The 20,593-nt window shown below is 46.4% G+C and overlaps 1 protein-coding gene and 1 long non-coding RNA gene across 5 annotated transcripts in view; one reads left to right on the forward strand and one right to left on the reverse strand.

The window, feature by feature from the left end:
* LOC144155797 (transmembrane protein 163a-like) overlaps positions 1-20,593 on the reverse strand; it is a 133,529-nt gene that overhangs the window by 25,349 nt on the left and 87,587 nt on the right. The gene's annotated exons all lie outside the window — the stretch shown is intronic.
* On the forward strand, positions 6,779-8,259 carry LOC144173051 (uncharacterized). The gene is made up of 3 exons (XR_013323149.1): positions 6,779-6,811; positions 6,899-7,021; positions 7,512-8,259. It is a non-coding gene; the product is annotated as an uncharacterized LOC144173051 (long non-coding RNA).

Consider the following 20,593-nt stretch of genomic DNA (forward strand, 5'->3'; position numbering starts at 1 on the left):
CGCGGCGCCATATGCTGCGCGCACGGACTCGACCTTAGGACGTCGTGCGTGCAGTTTAACCACCCCTTCGGCATGAATATCCCGAACTCCACCCACGTACGCGCTTAGCAGGTGTAGCCAGACCCTTTATCCCGAATAACTGCACCTTTCTCCGCAAAACTCTTCCATAAGAAATAACACAGATCTCACTTTCTGTAAACCACCCTGTTCACTCACGTCGCCCGCATAAATTTCAGCGAACTTGCGGGGAATCCACAAAGAAAACTTTTCGGTGCCGACTTTTTTTTTAAGATGACTAGAACAGCTAGTCCTTATCTCCCGCGCTTTCCGGAAAGTGCACGCTGCAACAGTGACCAGGCAGCTCATTGGCAAGGTTGAAGAATGGTGAATCACTTGTAAGCTATAGCGTACGGCACATCGCGGTGAAGCCGGGACGCCTTTCCTCTCGGCGGGCGCCGAGAGAAAACGCGGCCGGGCTTGGAAAGGCGGCGCACTCACCGTCGGCGTAGTGGAAGTGGTAGGGTTCCCAGGAGTGAAAGCCCATGGCGGTTCAACGGCCGGCTGCGACGGCCATGGCTGCGGCGTCCTCACGGCCGCCAACAGAGTGCGTTTACCCGAAGGCCGCCGCCGATGCGGCAGACGGGCCTGACCGATATAGGCGGCCGCTTTCCTCTTTCGGAGCCCTGCGAGCGGCCACCGGTTGCCGAAAGCGGGGCCCGAGTGAAAGAGCCGCCCTTGGCGGCCACGGCGGATTCTCGGCAGCGTGGCGAAAAATTTAGGTCGGTGGGAGGGGGGCTTTCCTTCAAGGGGCCAGCCGCCGGGAGAGAGCACACGCGCCAACTGCCAGGAGCGGACCTGGGGTGTCCGGGCCCCCCGCTGGCACGCCGCGTTGGCCAGGACAAGGAGGCTCGGACCGCGCTCGCCGGAATGCCGCCGCCGCCTTCCGCATTACGGACCTTTCGCTTTCTTTCCTCCAGTTGTTTATTTCCGCCCCCCGACACACTGATCCCTCTGGGCCCCCTAATGCGGTGTTACGACGGAAGGATCTCGTCCAGCGCAGCTGCCTCCGCTCGATTCTGCTCCCCCTGTAGGGGCACACCAGCACGACGGAAATGAAGCAGGTGGGAAGCAAGTAAGGTGGAAAGTGGAAGAGGTTTCGTGGACTTGTTACCGAATGGCACGTTCAGCAAAGGTGAAAGAAAGCCGTATTTCTTCATTTTTTCTTTCTTTTTATGTTTTCAAGGTGCAGTTCCCGGAGTCCGAGTGAGTGGCACCTTTTTGCAATTCACTGACGCACTGGGTTTGAGCCTTACTTAGACGAGGCGCGATCTCGAACAACACGTTTCAAGCAGCATTTCGAGTGGCCAAGGTCGATACCGTTACGAAGTGGAGGCTGCAAATAGAATAGGCGGAGTTGTAAAAATTTAATAACAGAAGCTTCATTGATTGTAGGGTTTAACGCGCCGAGGCAACGCGATGAGGCGCGCCGTAGTGGAGGGCTCCGGATTAATTTTGACCACCTGGGGATCCTTAACGTGCGCCGAAATCTCGTACACACGGGCGTTTTTGCTTTTCGCCTCCATCAGAAAAGCGGCCGCTGCGGCAGGGAATCGAACCCGCGTCCTCGTGCTCAGCAGCGCAACGCCTTAGCCACTGAGTGCGTCCAACTCTTCAATACAAACATGCCTGCTTACTGCAGCCACTAAGAAGTTAAGTTAAAATTTTAGTTAATTAAGCCATCAGAACCAATATTTACCACCTATTTCTGTGTCGCCCCTGGCGCATAACTTCACTGTACACTCTTAATCTGGTTCCATGTAAGTTCCAGTTAAACGGGGCGATCCACATATTTTTATCTGGATTTAAACGAAGAATAACTGGAACGATAGATATAAGTGGATCTTATCTGGAACTGTGCATTTGTTTTCTTTAGGTTTGTGGTTATTATGTGGAACCGAATAAATGAGGGGATGCGCTATCGGGCGTCCCAGTTACTGTTCCACTTATGTCCCAGTAAAAATTTTGGACAGTGCTTTTGTATATTTTTTGCTCGTGTCTTGTTCCACATAACTTGTGCGCTGCAGTGAAGTATGCACTGAATCGTGCATTAACTGGAACAATGAAGCACATATATATTTGACGCGCTTTGGCGCACAAGCGCACGCACAAGCACTTGCACGCACACAGACATAGATACAGACACGAACGCACACCCGCGCACCCACACATACGCACACACATGCATGCAGTCACACACGCACACACCACATAAAATTTAATAAACTTCGTCGATATCTATGGCACTGTCTTAGAGGAGTTTACTTATATAAGACGGCTAAGACGTATTTTTAGTGACGTTATTTGACAGAAAAAAATATGTCCACTGCTATAACAACACCGTACAAAGCATGAAAGGTGCGAGAAAAGGGTATCTTAGCGAAAATAGAAATTCCACGACCCCTCTCAGGTTGTCTGCGGCGCTCAAACCGCTTTAGTGAATATCGTCTTTTGCTAATTGCAGACGCGCAGTACGTCTGAAATCACCAATGACTTGAATTTGAGAGGGACCAGATGTCCTCAGGTTCTCCTTCTGCGTTTGGGACAGAGCCGCGGTAGTGCTGAAGAATTCATTGGGCTTTTGTGGATACCTCATAAAGAAATATATATAGTTGTTGAGACTATTGCATGTTCTGCATTTGGTTCACAAAGCGTTGTAGAAACATCGTTTTTTGCTCAATACTCAGCCATCAGCTTGCTGTGTTGTAGTACGTGCACAATTTTAAGTGCTTTACAGGAACGTATAAATGGCTACAATCTGCTGTAAAATAGGTACTTAGTCCACGTTATTTATGCCCTGATGCGGTATATACATAGTGTTGACCGACTGTGCCGCATTTCACACTGCACGCAGCAGAGAGAGAGAGAGAGAGAGAGAGAGAGAGAGAGAGAGAGAGAGAGAGAGAACGCCTTTACTGAAAGCTGAAGAGGTCAGCATGTCACGCATGCAGTTATATATGCTTGGATGTTCGTTAGCATTTTTCGTCTCGTGCATGCTATTAAGGGTGACTCACCTGATCCAATTCATATGGGACTCACTAATTCATGGCGCAAATTCATGAGACTTACTAATTCAAAAGCACCATGTACCGATACAAGAAGTTTTACAAATTCACAGAAATGACACTAACGACCCGGTTTGCTTCTTCTAGAAATACAGTAGACCCTCGTTAAGACGAACTTGGTTAAAACGAACACTGATTAAGAACCCCAACATTTTTCTCTTGTAACATTCACAATGCAATACACCTCCGCTTAAGACGAATTTCGGATAATACGAATACATTTTTACGGTCACATCGAGTTCGTCTTAACGGGAGTCTGCTGTATATCATTTCTTTGCAGAGATAAAAAAAAACAAGAAACGCATTTTGGTTTATCCAGTCTTCACTGGAAGGCGCTAGCGGTCTACCATGCGAGAGTTTTATTTCTTTGTTTCAGTAGAGAAGCGACATATATCTAAAATAAGCAAACTAGGCCGTTGTGAATATCGGTATGTATTTGTAAAACTATTCATATTGGTGCACGATGGTTTTTAAGTCCGTTGGTCATGACGTAGTAAGTCCGATAGGAATGCTAACAGGTGAGTCCCTTTTAATTTCCACAAGCAAAAACAAAAGCCCCTTTGCAGGGAGCGGTTGATTGGGTGAACGGAACTAAACTTGGACAACTAAATATACCACGTGATACCTGCATTGTTTTGTATGTATTAATGCTGAAATGACATTGTAATTCCTAATTATGCTGTGCAGTAACGGCAAAAATGTGCAGAGTTAACTTGCTGTTGTTGTGTCTTGTCATAGTAATTGAAGTTCATTGAATGATCCGCCTTCTCCAGCTGCTTCCCCAGTTGCTTTTTTCCTGTAGTATTGGTGTTCAGGAGGGAAAAGGGCTGGGAAACGGGCCGATGTATTATTACTCGCTAATTAGCTGTAAGTAGCTTTATATAACGTGGGTATCTAAGAGCGTCGCAGTATATTTTATTGACTACCGAAAGGCTTGTTGTCAAGAAAAGCAGTAAATGAAGCCACGCCCTTTTGCGTTCATTGTAAACAGTAACGCATAAATTGTCATCCAAAGTTAAGCTCGGATATCGCATGCACTCACGGCCCTCCGCGAGAAACAACTTTAGCCAGTATTTACGCGCTAACGCGGCTATTATCTGAGCTTTGTTTCGGCCTCAGTGGGCGTAAACGTCCGCTTAGACGCATATGCCCGTTTTCCGAATCAAATAAAAGCCATCACGTGTGCCGAGTTTGTATGAGCTCTTATGGGGGCGCATCGCCAAAGCCTCCGCGAGAACTAAAGTTTGCCGAAGCCATGAGGAAAAGACCGCCACTCCAGTAGCGCATTCCATGCGCATGCGTCAGCAGCAGCACGGCAGGGCTGTTTTTGCGTTGATTCACGGTACAGTGGGGCTGCAACGGGTACGACGACGACGGATGAAAATCGGGACTGCGTCAACACTTTAACCGACAGCAGCGCTCCCATCTTCCAGGATTCCCTCCGCTAATTTTACGGTCTTCCGCATGCAGCGCCACCAGTGGCATTCCCAAGCGGGTTTCTCAATTGCTCGCGCGATGCGCCTGATATTTACTAAAGAAATTCTCGGTCACGCTGGCGAGAACCGTTACACGGTTACCGCCGTCCCGTTAGCAGTTCGAATGGGTTGATTGCGGCGTGCAACTGGGAATTTTTTCATATCCGCGGGCTGTATTTCCTGTTCGACGACGTGGAGTTTTGCCAGGAGGCGCAAAAAAGGTCAGTGCTGCTTATTTATGTCTGGTAACGGTTGTTGTTCTGCGACATCCTTGTTAACTGCGTCCGATAAACATACCGCTTCTATGCCCGTTATTCGTGTGTCGTCCATGCTTGTGGTCGCGGCGTGTAACATTTTGTGTTGGAGAAACGTTTGCAGCCGTAATTTACCAAAACTTCTGTGTTCGTGGGTCAGAGTCGGCTGGACATTTCTGACTGCGTACGCTAGCCATTGCTATAAGGAAGTTGCTGGTTTGCGCGTTTCATGATTAGATGTACCCTTACTGTGTGGCTTTGCTTAGTTGTATATTCACGGTTGCTGTGTATATCTGCGGTAGAGAATCTTCTCGGGTTAGTCGCTCGCGATAATCGCGCGTGCACACGTGTACAACTTCAAAGCAAGTTTGTCGGAGCGTCCGTCCTTAGATTTATTGGTATTTTTAAAACTTGGGTGGTAATTGCGGTGTTGTGTTAGTCTGCTGAGTAGAATGCATTTACTGTGCTTACCAGACCGGGAGTCTTCGAGCTTGCCCGTTGCGCGCAAGGTAGACGCTATTTCGAGTTGTGTTGATGTGTTTTCAAGGCGTCATCTTACGTTTATCTGTTCCATGATTCCATGTTTCATGTTTATGTTCCATGTTTCTTCCAATTCCTTTGACCAATTGAGATGATCTATTTTAAATAACATTGCCGGAAGTGTAGAGAAATGGAAGGGACAGTTGTTGTCTTAGCAGTACCGCAGTAACAAACGTTTCTTTTGTAGAGGGGAAGAAATGTGGAAACACAACACGCAGCGGGTATATAGAAAGTGTGCCGCCGTTTCTATGCTGTTAATATCAGTTGTAACTTGAGACTTCAGGATAATTATTCAATATCCATAATTAGTGCTTGCTACTTCACGAACCGCGTTAGAAATCAGCCACTCTTGCATTTTTATGCCGTCAATGTCGGTGGTAACCCGAGAGTCGAAATAATTTCCGACAACGCTCAGGTGATAAGTTCTTGCATCACTATGTGCACCCACATTAACCCATTTCTGTGCTTCCTTGAACTTAGAAAATATACTGCGTAAGCAGATTGCTACATTCTGTATTCGATCTGTATAACCTGTCCAGATGGCTGACTGTGAAGACATTTGTCTCTACACTGGTAATTTGCGACAATTGTTTTCCTTTGTCTGAAGAACAGAAATTAAAACGAATTATTTGCATTCCTTACATATACCTCTGAAATCATGGCTGTGTCATTCACTGTGGCTGAAGACATCTTCGTCACGCCGAGGCGTCGTCGTGACAAGTGTGGCAGATTATGAATGCATTGTGGAAGTCATAAAGCCACGAAAGAGTGCCTCTTGAGTGTTGCGTATTATACAGACGTTCACCACACCGCATGGAGCAATGACAGGTGAGCCTAAAAATGTTCAAATATTTTTATATTTCGCCTGAAAACGTTACCAGGGCTCGTGCTGCAAAGTAAATTTTAGCACAACTAATCAGGCATTGTACGACTTCTTGTAGTACTCCCTCAGAGGGAAGCGTAAATTTATGCTTCGATATTTTTATACTGTTTTTATTTTCCAGGAAATAGGGCGAACCGGGACTTAAAACAATGGAACAAGGAATGCATACTGCCATTTTCCTGGTTATTGAAGGCGTGTGTTCACCGTTCTTGAAGGCGTGTGTTCACAAAAAGGAAACACATTAAAGCCGTTGTACGGGATGAAATTGATTGATTGATTGTAGGGTTTAACGCGCCGACGCAACGCAGGCGATGAGGCGCGCCGTAGTGGAGGGCTCCGGATTAATTTTGACCACCCGGGGATCTTTAACGTGCGCCGAAATCTCGTACACACGGGCGTTTTTGCTTTTCGCCTCCATCAGAAAAGCGGCCGCCGCGGCCGGGAATCGAACCCGCGACCTCGTGCTCAGCAGCGCAACGCCTTAGCCACTGAGCCACCGCGGCGGGTTGTACGGGATGAAATCATTGCATTCTACAAGTAAGTACGCACTCCCAGTTCTGGAACTTTGATGGTCCCTTTTTAGGTAGTTGCAATATACGTAATGGCTTCGGAACACCATTTCAGTGACAACTTGACCTGTAGGTGAAAACGACAGTAAGAGCTTTTGGGAACACATTGGCAAAACTTTCCTGGAAATGCACTCCGAGGAGGCCCTGCCAGGAACGCCTGCATCTTAATTTTAGTTGGGTAAGTTGGCATTTTATTTTTGTGGGACTCAATTTATGGTAGTGTTTATTGAAGCTGGCATTTTATTTTTGCGGGACTGAATTTGTGGTAGTTTTCTTTGTAGCAAAATCTTACTGTTAAAAATAAATCGTGAACTCCAATATTGGGAAATACCTTCACATTCAGCCTGTTTCGGATGCTGCAACATGTGGACAAAAAAAAAACTTATTTTGCATTCAAGTTTTGCAAACATTTTGCTTTCACATTGAGAGTTGCTGCTGTAATAATACGGCACCACGGCCACGCCCAGTGTGGTTGCTTTCCAGAATTAGAGAACGGCCATTGACAGTCTGTGCTAATATTTTTTGTACATTGTTAGCAGCATTCCCAGAAAAGAAACCAAGAAATCGCTGATATTTCAATCGATTACTGTGCTATAAAAGGGGTATCCTAAGCAACTCACTCATATAAAGCCATCGTCTAACAAAATTTTCTTCTTCCTTCCTTAAAGGTACATGACGTGGTCCAGTTATTCTCGAGGTCCAGTTATTTTGAGAGAAGAAAATGACAGCGTAAATATTGTCTGCAAGAAACACGTCATGGATTTTCCGCCTGCGTTGTCACATCAAGATGTGGTCATCCTCCTCGCCGTATATTTCATCTTTATCTCCTGAAACTTATGCGACTTTGGAGAGTTCTTGGGACTTTTGCAGAGAGTTCTTGGCCATTTAACAGTGGCCTGGTGTCATTTAAGTTGAAAGCTCTGTTGAAAGACTTGATGTGGTCACTCTACTTGGGGTTTTAAATTATTGTTAGACGTTGAAGCCTATTCGGAAAGATATGTCGTGGTTCAAATAATTGGTAGATGCAAGCGGCATGTCAAATGCAAAAGTGAAGTCGTGCTTTCCTTTGAAATTTTTCATTGGCACAAAGCGCAGGCTGCCTTTGCAGCTACTCTGTTACTCTGTTAGTGTAGTTAATGGCACTGCACTGTAACGTTTTTATTATTCAAGTGCAGCTCGAAATTTTTTTCCATGGCAGTGCTGCTTTTGATGGATGCAAACGTGAGAGTAATTATTTACACAGACGGTTTGGGGCTTTATTAATCAATTTTTGTACTGTATCTTAGCTGACACCTAAGCCCTAGAAGAATGCGAAATATACATATTTGGCTTGAAAAGGTGTTTACTTTGGACTAAGTTGCATTTCTTGCTTGTTAGAGGCAGTGCTTTGGTCACAAGCATACTGTCGTCATGATAGTAGGGTTTGTATAGCACACAACTGTGAATTTTACCTGAGATAAATGTTCCAGCTGGAAAAATGCTTCCAAGTTCGCTTGGTAAAATTGATTACGTGTATGTTTAAACGCTACCTGGCTTGGTTATGTGGGATGTCTGAATTGTTCTTGAGGGAATTAATAACGTCTTTAGAGTTAGGCTGCTTGTTAAATTTTAAAATGCGTAACATGCTCCGAGCTATCTGGTTTGTAAAATTTTGTAAGATTCACACTGGGTGCTATGAGCTTTTTTTGATAAGTTATTTTAAATAGCTACATATTGTCGGGGAAGCAACGCGGCTTCAGTGAAAGGCTTTTTCAGGGCGCGTATATAGTCGGTTTTGGCTACAGTTAGCTTGGTATTACAGTTAGCTTGATATTGATATATGATGTGTTTTAGTTGTGCAATAGTGCCACATGCTTCCGATAAGTTTTTCTGTGCAAATGTTATATTGTTAGTATTGGCTGGGGTGTTCTTTTCCTACACTCTTGCAGGTCTTGTGATAATCCAACCGTGTATGGCTTGTATTTTTGGCTTTTCCCTACAATTAATAGCAAACTGCATATTTTGGAACCGGGATGCGTAAACATGGTATGGCAAGCGCTGTGGGTACTTCCGCATTTGCGGTACCTGATTTCATGTAATGAAACAGCATATTTTATGCTCACTGTTGTGTAATGCTTTTTGAGTTAGTGCGAGGGTAGATGTACAAGTCTGTTTGTGACGCGGTTGCGCTTAAAGCCATCTTTATTACCCATGTTTTTTTAGTAAAAAAGAATGGTAAATATTAGCGAAAATAGGAAAATACCACTTAGATCGTTTTGGCCACTTGATATCGTTTTGGTATTTGATCCTATACGCTGGTCATTTTCTGCCCAAGTGGAAACAGATATGTCTCCGTATCTCAAATGTACGCAATAATACGAGCGAATAAAATTTGCTTAGTGTTTTGAAAAGCATTGTATCAGTGCTAATAGTTGGTTTGGTATGTATTTTAATGCGAGTCTTGTTTCTTTTACATGCAGCCAAAACCCAGAACAGGATGCGGCGGGTGAAGCCAAAGTCTCTGTGTGCCGCTCCAGGTATCTCAGACCAGCTTTTATATAGAACTGTGCCCCGATAGGCAACTGTTGGGAACTGTCAGGGACCACACTGCTGCAGCGGTTTCTGTTTTCCAATTGTTGGTATCACTGTGGGCCATATGTCAAGGCTGCGTTATAATGGTGCTTGCGGTTTCCTTCTGATACCAATGCATCCGCCAGCCTGGCAAATGACCTCAGTTTATACCAACAGGACAGCAGATATATTGGAAAAGTGGAGTCCCATAGACAGCTTCTCAACGTCTATCGGAACACCGTTTTATATAAACAGCTGGTCTGAAGGTACCTGGAACGGCGCGCCGGATAAATCCATAATCATTTTACGTGGGTCAGTGTTCCAGTAACTTACACTACCCGTTTATTTGGAACAGTGATCCGTATACTTTTATTTGGAACGCCGATCCAGATAATTTAGCTGCAAAAATATGTGGTGCACTGTTCCACTTACATTTTCAGGGTATGTGGAACACGGTTCCAAATATATAAGTGGAACTTTTTTGCAAAAAAGTTCCAGTTACTAAGTGGATCTTATGTGGATCCAGATTAAGAGTGTAGCGAAGGTCTTGGTGACCGTCGGGCCTACAATGGGGCGAAATGATGAATGGAGACGGGAAAAAACTCCGAGTACACCTAAGCACTTCTCGTGAGTTGTGAATGCGAAAGCGCTAATCTCCATAATTTTAACCCCGCTGAGTGCCCCTTCGAGGGAGTGCATTGACGTCGCAGTCGTTTGGCACTGGTGAAGCCACAGGGGGCGTCTTCCCACAGCTGTTGTCGCCATCTGCCAGTCCAGTTGAGTGCAGTTCAGGATTGTGAGCGGGTAGTTGGACGTCGCAGCGAAGTGGGAATTCGTGAATCAGCCGTCAGACCGACGGCACCTTTCATCGTCCCTGGCCAATCCACCTTAGTGGGTATAAGTAGCGCGGCGTTGGCTTTGGATTTAGCTGAGTTGAAGTGGACATATTGATTTGATTGATTGTGGGGTTAAACGCGCCGACGCAATGCAGGCGGTGAGGTGCGCCGTAATGGAGGGCTGCCGGATTAATTTTGACCACCTGGGGATCTTTAACGAGCGCCAAAATCTGGAACACATGGGTTGAACGCGTTGAAGTGGACATATGCTCGGGTGGGGAGGCGCACGGGGGGGGGGATTGGCTGCACTGATGAATTACGCTTCGACATGCAGGTGTTACCCCTGTTGAGAGGGACGGGTGTGCTCGGCGGAATCAGTGTCAGATCTACCGATAAGACAGGCAGACCTAAAGAAAAGCTAAGTTAAAGCTAGTAAAGACCACCAGCTCCGCCGTTCCCACAGTCTCCGCGTTTCATTTTCGAAGGTGCCGTTTTTCTTTTTTTGCCGCCAGCATAAAAACGGCCGCCGCTGCAAAGATTAAACCGGCGTCGTAGGGCCTAGCCGCACAACGCCTCAGCCATCAAACCCCCGGGGGAAGAGGGGGTGACAATTGTTTCTTCCAGTGCGACTCCCCACGACTTGGAGTTACCTCGGACAGGTCAGATTAAAGTGGCATCGCTAACTTGTGAGTTTAGTAGCGTACAGTCGTAGCTTCTTGCTCAATACAGCTGGCCTGCGCAACCTTGGGTTCGTGCCTTGACTTACTGAGGGCAAGGATGCCCCGTTTACTCAGGCAGTCAGCGCTTGGGCTAAAAAACCCTAACTTGACCTGAGGGAAGTATAGTCGGGCATGACAACGTGCAACAGACAGGCACTAAACTGCTGCAGTCCCATGATCGGGAGGAGTACATGGAAGAGGGCGGACGATGCGGAAGATCGAAACTCACGAGCTAAGAACGGCTTGATCTGCACCGGAAAAGCAGCTGGCGTAAATAGGAGACACTGCGGCTAACCGAGGAATTGTGATAACGATGAAACAAGCTCATGGGCTGCGAAAATCACAACACGCGATTTTTTAGCCCGTAAAACAAGGTAAAAACAACTCTAAGGAAAGAGTTGGCCTGATCGCACCTACCAGCGGTAAAATAGCCGAAAACAAAGGTGGCACGGACGTGCGCGGGTGCAGTGGCCGCTTTGTTGTGTTGCCCCCGGGGGCAACGACTTTGGCGTGTACATGTTCTGCTTGACCCAGATGCGACCTCAAACGCGAAGTGAGTCATTTGTCACACGCTACCGTAATTTGGTGGCGCCTAATCGGAAAAGAAGCCACGCGACCACGCTCGCTGCACTGACCACCGAAACGGCTCGGCGACTTTCAACAGGGTTCGTTCCCTGCTTGCGACGAAGCAAAACAAACCGGAGGTCCCGCAATTCAAAAAGGCACGTCTGCGGAAGTCCTGGTGAAATGGGCCCCTTAAAAATAAACACACTGGCTAGACAGCAAAATTGAACAGGAACAGGGGCGGAAGCCTGTAAGCGGACACAGGCTGAATCGAGACAACCAGATTTCAAACATTAATATTGGAGTAGCTCTGAGGTTTCAGTAGCTAAAGGCACATCGAGTTAGTACTGAGAAAAAAAATATTTTTGTCCAGGTGGAGTGTCCACTCAAGTGGTGACTATTTTAACGAAACTACGAAGTTGGTTTATGTTACGGTAAGTAGTAATCGTTTCGTGAAACATGGGGTATGTTCGACAAACAGGGTCACGTCAGACAATGTCACTTACTCCAATCGGTCAGTGTCATGTGAGAAAACCCCAAAGCGCCGCGCTGCTGTGCAGCTACCACAAGTATAGTGCGCGCAGTACCAACAGCAGTACGCACTGGTACTTCTGCGTTTCCGTGTACTTTCGTAACTTCCATTGTTTCACCCCACCATTCTTACTGCTATAAAATGAATATTCATTACACTTAAGCGAAAATAGCTAGTTCTGCAAGCTTATAAGCCCTGCCTAAGAACTGGCGTTTGCTTTTGCCGGCCTCAGCCAATCGTACGGCTGTGCATATTGATTGATTGAAGGGTTTAACGCGCCGACGCAACGCAGGCAATGAGGCGCGCCGTAGTGGAGGGCTCCGGATTAATTTCGACCACCTGGGGATCTTTAACGTGCGCCGAAATCTCGTACACACGGCGTTTTTGCTTTTCGCCTCCATCAGAAAAGCTGCCGCCGCGGCCGGGAACCGCACCCGCGACCTCGTGCTCAGCAGCGCAGCGCCTTAGCCACTGAGCCACCGCGGCGTGTACGGCTGTGCATATGACGTCATATGTTCTTGTGCGGGAAATGAGCTAGTGAGTAGCATGGCTATTCCTCTTTTGTCCTAATTATATAGCTTATTTGAGCAAAGTTTACGTTAACAGTGGTGTCAGTGTTATTCTAACGAAGCAATATTTCGAATGAACCAAGCGTGTTTTTTCTGCATGGCCCCTATAAGGAGCAGTACCGCCTAATGTTGTATGTTATATGGATCATGAAGATAAAATGTAATCTTGTTTTCTTCGAAAGAACTAGCCTTTGGTTTCTTCCTGAAGTTCATTCCAGAAGGGCATTGTTTTCACCAAAAACGAGAGATACGGACATTCGCGTTACACAATGTCGGCAGTGATGCAATAGGGGGAAAACTAACAGATTTACCACTGTCCTAACTTCATGTGAGCATTCAAGTGGCCCTGAACGCACACCTTGAGGGCGGTTTTGTTCGGCAGCCGCCAATCGCACAAGCAAGTCCATGTGACGTCATAAATACTGGGAGAGAAAGTAGCTGGTGAACTGCCATTACTTCCGTCTTATTATCTAGCTTATTTGGTTGAACTTTGCACTAAAATTAACATCATTGTTCTGGGTTCATGCAGCTCTTTAAATAACCCAGTTATTTTTTCTAACGGTGCCTGTAGGCCAGTGAAAAGTGGACGTGAATACCTGGACACAGCGGCATCAAAGGGAACCAAAAAGCCTACGAAGCGGCCCGTAAAGGCCTTCTGCACCTGAAATACCGCAAGGTGTATTTTACGAAAACAGACGCTTGTGCCATGGCTCACCACATTGCCGTGACTGAAAGAAACCGTCTGTGGAGTAACATGCAAAATATCCGCTGCTTTCTGCACACTATTGACCCAGAATTACAGTCGAGACTCCCGAGACAGCTCCCTCGTAACCTGGAAACGCTGTATCATCGTCTACTGCTGAACTGTGCATACACAAATAGTTACCTATTTCGCATTGGAGTGACGCCAAATCCTCACTGTGATAATTGTTCGTGTGTAGAAACAGTTGAACACATTTTACTAGAATGTGCCGCCTACATGGAACCGCGATCACACTTTGAAAACATTGGACGCCTGAAACAGGGACCAATAACTCAAGATTATTTTAGGACCATGGATTTGTCCCTCTAAGCAGCGCCAAGCTCTACGGAGTCTGTTCTCTTATTTGGATGACATTGGCCTAATTTTAAAATAGCAATTTACATATGGACCAAGCTCAGACCAAAAACCAAATTTGTGAAAGTCCGTTATCGCTCCACGTCCACGACAGTTTCTTTTGCCTTTTTCTTTCCTGCCCAGCTCTTTCTTGGGCCTTTTTGCCCCCATCCCCATACCTCAGCAGAGAAGCATGTAGGCGACTGTGAACGCCGGCAAACCTCTCTGCTTTTTCAGTAAAGAGCCTTCTTTCTCTGTCTCGCTCTCTTGGACGCGAGCAATGCTGAAGAGTTGCAGCGCCTTCATTTCGCGTGAATGAACTTGATGCCGAATCAATTGCGGCGCTGTGATACTCGTTGCAGCCTTTCTCGCAGATAGACTAAGCATTTATTAATAGCACTGCAGTAAGTGCGCTTCTCAGCTTGAGCTGTCAATTCTGCCACAAGACGTGAGGGAAAAAGTGGTGTCAACAGGAGGCGAAGTTTTTTTTTATTCCAAAGTTTGCCCTGTGACGTAATCGATCAACGTATTCACAGATAAACGAACAAATAGGCTAACGTGTATGAAGTTCAGGAGTTCTCGGTGAAGCGGTCCATGCCCCCAACGCTTAAGTTCTGGTGGGCGGCCAGGGTGGACGCCGGTTGCCCGAAGGTGCTACGCAGCTACCAATTCTTTTTATCCCACTAATACGTAACTGTCACTCTTAATGAGCCGGCTAATTATCCCTGGAGTCGGGAAAGACAATTGCGGGTCATGGACAAGCGGATTGGACAGTACAGTTGTGCTTACTCGTGCCCGTACGTGTAAGTCCACCAACCACGTAATTTTCATTAAACAGTGAAATCTCGTTAATTACAACTTCAGTAACTCGAATTTATGGATAATTCAAACTGTACGACTTGGCCTGACCAAGCTCCCATAGAAGCCTATGTATTGAAAAAGCCAGTTAATTCAAACGTCAGTGGGCTCGCATACCGATAATTTAAACTACGCGCCTCCGCGCGGCGGCTTGGTGCATGGTGTACGGCCTCCAGAATATGCTGAAAAACAGAGAGAGGAGGTAAAATTAAATAAAACCAACTAAAACCCGCATGGCGGACGCTTTCGCAGACGTTTGCTTTGCGAACTACGTCGGTCTGAGCACGAGTGCAGTTCTGACCGATAGGTCAGAAAAGTGAAACCTGCTGCTGCCAGTGACGACCAAGAGGACGAAAACGCAGCACCAGTGCGGCCGTACGCTCGAATGTCAGGGCGGATGGAATACCGCCCGTCCCTTTATAGTCCCAAAAAAGGCGAAGAGGAGGCCTTCACCATATACTTAGAGCAAATATAGTGCTCGCTGTCGCCTTATAGAGGAAAAGGCAGGCGGCAATTACGCATTTAAAAAAAAAAACACATTATTGGCATGTTGTAATGCTTCCCTATCGCCGCGTACTGTTATTCTTCATTTTCGTTAGTTCTAACATTCGTTATTTCGAACTGAGATGGCGTCCCCTTGCGGTTTGAATTAACGAGCTTTTACTGCGGTACCAATATACTTTACAAAGTTATATCGCTGACTGTTACCCTTTTTGCACTTAACGTAATCAGTGAAGAGTTCGTAGTCGACAACATGCCTTTTGAGCTGTGCAGGCGCAGCCACAGAAATACTAACATGTCCTGTATCTATTCTCCTCAAAATTTACACTATTCTCGAGTTGCTACTTTCGCACAACTCACATCCGTAGTCAAAACGAGAACTTCTGATCAAATTGCACCAGTGATTCTTAAGCATTGCTCATTGTCTTCATGCACCCGCAAGGAAAATCAGTAGTCTCAAGTGTTGGCGCATTCCATCCGAACTTCAGATATGTCCCTCTTCCAGTCTTCAAACACTTCAATCCCCAGAGAAGCAGAAATTCAGCCGGCGTTTCGGAATGAGCTTAGGTAGCACTAAATTCGTTCGCTCTCTGACCCACGTCGTCCCGAAACAGTGTGCCCATTTCCTCACACGCTCAAGTTGAAACTCGAGATGTTCACTACCTGCTTATCGGCGTTCTCATTGGCTCTTTCGCCTCGTCCTTTAGCCATTCGAATCTCAGAACGCAAAGGCGGGGCATAAAAACATTGGCCGCGTATCTGCTCCTTTCGTTGCAAATGTCGACGCAAGACGATAGTCGACTGGCGCCCCTGGCAAGTAAATGCACGCCTTCTCTTTTCCGCTCACCTCTCATGCTGTTCCTCTCTAGTCTCATTCCTTTCAAAATAATACGCTAAAAGTTCGCTCAAGCCAATTTAAATTTACCGCATTCCACTGCTCGAAATCGGAGGCCTCGATGCCAGCGCTGCCGTACGGCGGAGATGCGCGTGAATCAAGGCCCCCGACTACAACGTCTAGAGAACCACGTTGCCCTAATCCACGAGAGTTCCAAGCGGAACGTCTAGTGGAACCTTTCGTTGCTGTTGCCGTTTGATTTTTTCTAATTCCGCCAGATAGCGCGGGCAACAGCAGGCGACGGTTTTCTGCAGTTGATGTAGTATTTTATTTGCTATCGCAAAAAGCAAGCGCCGGTAATTTTTTTTAATAAATGGCACTGTAAATATTACTCATGTATTGATTTTCTGCCTTATATTTTCGTAATGTCTTGTTCTTGTTCAACAATGCTGACAAGTATGAACATTAAAACCGAACTATTGTCGCAGCGATGGCGTAGAGGTAGAGGTAGAACACCCGCCTCGCGTGCAGAAGGACTGTGGTTCGAATCCCGGTGCCGGACAATTCTCACCGGATTAAAAGGAAAAAAAATCCGCGTATTGATGGAATTGCACAAAGGGGCTTGGGGTGCGGCCTGACCCCGGCGACCATTGCCGGTAATGCACTCCCTCACCAGAGCAGGATTAATTGGCCACCCCGGTGTAGTACCGGCCACAACCTCCCATGAATACGCCAATTAACCCACGGCCCTCAGTCCCCAGCGGCTGCGAAGCAACTGACCACGGCGGCGGTCAGACCTGTGACGCACCAGAGGGTGCTAAGAATCTCTGGATCCGGACAGGCCGCCAATGGAATCTGAACCTGGCAACGTTTAACGCTCGAACCTTATCTAGCGAAGCGAGTCTAGAGGTGTTGTTCGAGGAATTAGAGGGCATTAAATGGGATGCAATAGGGCTTAGCGAGGTTAGGAGGGCAGGCGAAGCATTTACGGTGCTGAAAAATGGACACGTCTTATGTTACCGGGGTCTAGAAGACAGAAGAGAACTAGGAGTGGGATTTCTAGTCAATAAAAGCATAGCTGGCAACATAGAAGAATACTATAGCATTAGCGAAAGGGCAGCAGGTCTTGTAATTTGGCTCAATAAGAGATACAAGCTCAAGGTGGTGCAGGGCTACGCGCCCACATCCAGCCACGACGACCAAGTAGTGGAACGCTTGTATTAAGATGTGGAATCGGCAATGGCTAAAGTAAAAACACAGTATACCGTAGTTATGGGGGACTTCAAGGCTAAAGTAGGCAAGAATCAGGCTGGAGACAAGGCAGTTGGGAACCAACCATGGTCTGGGCTGTAGAAATAGCAGGGGGGACCTACTAGTTGAGTTTGCAGAACGGAATAACCTACGCATAATGAATACCTTCTTCTGTAAACGGGAGAGTCGGAAGTGGACCTGGAGGAACCCGAATGGGGAGCACAAAAATGAAATAGACCTCATATTATGCGATAACCCTGGCGTCGTGCAGGATGTGGAAGTGCTCGGAAGGGTAAGGTGTAGTGACCACCGCATGGTAAGATCTCGAATTAGGCTAGATTTGAGGAGGGACCGCAACAGGCTAGTACGGAAGAAGCCGATAAATGAGCTAACAGTAAGACGTAAAGTAGAAGAATTCAGGATCGCGCTGCAGAACCGATATTCCGCTCTTAACGAGGAAGCCGAGCTTACGACACAGGAAGCCAGCGACAACCTTACACGCATTATCACGGAGTGTGCAGTAGAAGTCGGGGGCACTATGGCTAGACAGGATACTGGTAAACTTTCACAGGAGAGGAAAGATCTAATCAGGAAACGGCAAACCACGACAATCTCCAGCGCAGCTGACAGAATAGAACTAGCGGAGCTCTCGAAGTTAATCAATAAGCGTAAGACAGCTGACACACGGAAGTATAATATGGAGAGGATCGAATACGCTGTAAAGAACGGAGGTAGCCTGAAAGCAGTGAAGAGACGTCTTGGTGTGGGGAAAAATCAGATGTATGCACTTAAGGATAAGCAAGGCAATGTCATCAAAAATAGGGATAAAATAGTCACAGTGGCCGAGGAGTTCTATAGGGATCTGTACAGTAGCCGGGACATCCAGGATAATGCCGAACGAGACAGTACTTGAGAGGAGATAGACATCCCACCAGTAACGACCGAAGAAGTAAGGAAGGCTTTGAAAGAAATGAAAGGGGGCAAAGCACCTGGTGAGGATCAGATAACAGCAGACCTCTTGAAGGATGGCGGAGAAATTGTACTTGAAAAACTGGCAAACCTGTATACGTAATGCCTAATGACCGCAATGGTACCGGAATCTTGGAAGAACGCGAACATCATCCTAATCCATAAGAAAGGCGACATGAAGGACTTGAAAAATTACAGGCCGATCAGCTTACTGTCAGTCGTCTACAAGGTATTTACCAAGGTAATCGCTAACCGAATTTCTGCAACCTTAGATTTCAGTCAACCTAAAGAACAAGCAGGGTTCCGTAAAGGTTATTCAACAATGGACCATATTCACACGATCAATCAGGTGATAGAGAAGTGCGCTGAGTATACTGAACCCCTATATATAGCCTTCGTAGATTATGAGAAAGCATTTGACTCGGTCGAAACCCTAGCAGTCATTCAGGCATTACGGAACCAGGGGGTAGATGAACATTATGTAATACTAGAGGATATCTACAATGGGTCTACAGCTACCATCATCCTCCATAGGGAGAGCAGTAAAATACCTATAAGGAAGGGTGTCAGACAAGGAGACACAATCTCTCCAATGTTATTCACAGCATGTTTACAAGAAGTATTCAGAACATTGGATTGGGAACAGATGGGAGTAAGGGTTAATGGAGAATACCTCAGTAACCTCAGATTTGCTGATGACGTTGCCTTGCTAAGTAACTCGGGGGACGAATTGCAAAGCATGCTTTCCGCACTGGACGAACAGAGTAGAACCGTGGGCCTGAAAATTAATATGCAGAAAACTAAAGTAATGATCAATAACCTCGGGACAGCACAGCGGTTTGAGATAGGTGGCGAGGCAGTGGAAGTGGTAAGCGAATATATCTATTTAGGCCAAGTTGTGACCCTAGATCCCAACCATGAGGCAGAGATAATTAGAAGGATCAGAATGGGGTGAGGTGCATATGGCAGGCATTCTCAGATAATGAATATCAGCCTACCATTGTCGCTGAAGAAGAAAGTGTATGACAGCTGCATCTTACCGGTACTCACCTACGGGGCAGAAACTTGGTGGCTCACTGAGAGGGTTCAACTTAAATTGAGAACGACTCAGCGGGCAATGGAGCGGAAAATGATAGGTGTAACATTAAGGGACAAGAAGAGAGCGGAGTGGGTCAGGGAGCAAACTGGTGTTAAAGACATATTAGTAGAAATTAAGAAGAAGAAATGGACGTGGGCAGGGCATGTAATGCGAAGGCAAGATAACCGCTGGTCATTAAGGGTAACAGAGTGGATCCCTAGAGAAGGCAAGCGTTGCAGGGGGCGGCAGAAAGTTAGATGGGCAGATGAAATCAAGAAGTTTGCGGGGATAAATTGGTCACAGTTGGCACAGGACCGAGGTAATTGGAGAATAATGGGAGAGGCCTTTGCCCTGCAGTGGGCGTAGATAGGCTGGTGATGATGATGATGATGATGATTATGATGATGATGATGATTATGATGTAATACTATTGCGCAGCATGCGTTCAGTTTGGCCGGCTGGCTGAATTAAGTTACAGACAGACAGACATACCGACAGACAGACCAAAATTTTCCCGTTGAAGTAGCCCAAGAAAGACTATAGTCTTTAAAACACCCAGGTTGGTAGCCAGTCGTAAATCATCGTCAAGGCAGACGCGACCTGCTGAAAAATGGCGTCGGGACACTGTAGTTATGATTACTTACGATTACTTATGATTACTCATGATTGAGGGGCTCCGCACAGCACTTCGTGACCCCGCAGCGCCAAAGCTCGTTGGTTTCGAGAGCCAACTTCTAGTGATTGCCCTAGCTTAAAGACACCTCCTACAACGCAGCGCCGCTGCGAATGCAATGAAACAATGGCTGCACAGTCAGCAGCGGCTTATCACGCAGTGTTGCTTTGCCCTGTATAACGTGCCGAAGCCTTGATAAAATTTGGCGACGCAAAGGGTCTGCAGCTGAAATACAGTTATAACAGTTCAGGCTTATAGCGCCAGCTTGAAATATTGCGGCAAACGCATCACACTGTTGGAAGAATAGCAAAATAGGTGCCTGTATTTTTCTTTCAAGCAATAGTATTTCGAGTTCTTTGCCCGAACATTGCCTCCAAACTAACGTGGGTTATGTACGTTGCGGGCTTTTAATTTCTTTTAATTCTCAGAAAATATATAACGCCATACAAATGCTACGGTAATTTCCTCCTGCCGGGAGTCTTCGAGCGAGAATGTGTTCGACCTTTTTTATGGGTACTTGAGAAAGTCCGATTAGTTTTACCTTCCCCTGCACCCTTCATTTGCTGTCAAAAAGCAGAATTTAGCTTACACGTCACAGAATGATAGGCCCTCTAAACCCAAATAAAATTAACTTTTTCTCTGTTCTATCCACATGGCATTTTCCACGTACAGCCAAGACACTTGTAAAGCGAATAGGCTGTTTTCTTGGCAATCTTATA

The sequence above is a fragment of the Haemaphysalis longicornis genome, unplaced genomic scaffold (genome assembly GCF_048455015.1).
Source record: "Haemaphysalis longicornis isolate Haplotype H1 unplaced genomic scaffold, Haemaphysalis longicornis Haplotype H1 scaffold_1, whole genome shotgun sequence".
Lineage (NCBI taxonomy): Eukaryota > Metazoa > Arthropoda > Arachnida > Ixodida > Ixodidae > Haemaphysalis > Haemaphysalis longicornis.